A 1,186-nucleotide genomic window follows, 5' to 3' on the forward strand; every position below is an offset into this window, starting at 1 on the left:
AATTTAGAATTGGCTCAATTCACCCTCCTCTTTGGCATCTTGATCTTTTCAGCAGTTTCTTTTGTCATTGCTACATGTTAGAAAATATATGCTTTATATTTTCGACGTTTATCTTGATTGTCTCTAGACCTGTTGACAAGTGATCTAAAGACACCAGCGCTGATGTATGCTAGGCAAACTCTTGGATTTAACTTGCAGTACATGGCCGCAGTGAATGTACATGTTCCTGGATGGAACGAGGATATCTTCAAATGGAAATTCATCCGTGAAAAAAAAACATTGCAGATGACGTAGATAGGTAACTAACTTAAAATCACCATCGCTTGCAATAATAATACCTATGATTTAACTATTTCTATATATTACTGATGATCAATCTTACCATAGACACTCAAGCCACACATATTTATTCGGTGAGTATAACATACTTTATTTTAAGGTTTTATGAGACATTTTTAAAACACACAGTATTACCCATGTGACAGGCACTAATATTCACATATATACTCGAACATATGTACACGATAGTATTGATATGCGGCGAAACTGATTCGTGGAATTAGTGGAGCACTAAAGAAATGTATATCGGAGATTTTTTCCTGCCGATATAAAATATTACCTTAGTCGCATCACAGAAAGGTCTATACATTAGAGTTTGTGTACCTAGGACACTACGCTTTCCGTGACTATGTTAATTTTACGAACTTTGCCTTTTTGGATTAAATGTCTCTTTAATATCGATATTTATTTTTATAATATTATTATTTTACCGTGTGATCCGTGTGTTTTTATTATAAAATTTTTGTTGTTCCGTAACTACCTGGTACGAATTAAAAAACAAAGCTGTCTCGGAGTTTCGTACGCCGCCGCCGAACAGCGCCGCCACATACGCCGAGGTAGCCGCCAAACCTCCACCAAATCCCACGCCAGCTCTAATGCCTCCGTATCCGCGGGCGAGCGAGCGAGTTCGTGGACGCAGCCATAACCATGGAGAGTACAGAGGTCGAGGGCGCGGAGATGACGGACTTGATTCGGAAGAGGAGACGGACAGAGCCATGCCCGGGGCGAGTGTGCGCGCGGCCGGGGCGCAGCCCCTACTCGTCGCGGCCATGTCCACGAGCAGTTTCGGCCAGCACCTGTCCATGGCCAGGGCAGAGGGACCGGTCGAGGAGGAGATCATGGTGCA

The sequence above is a fragment of the Miscanthus floridulus genome, chromosome 9 (genome assembly GCF_019320115.1).
Source record: "Miscanthus floridulus cultivar M001 chromosome 9, ASM1932011v1, whole genome shotgun sequence".
In the NCBI taxonomy this organism is placed as follows: domain Eukaryota; kingdom Viridiplantae; phylum Streptophyta; class Magnoliopsida; order Poales; family Poaceae; genus Miscanthus; species Miscanthus floridulus.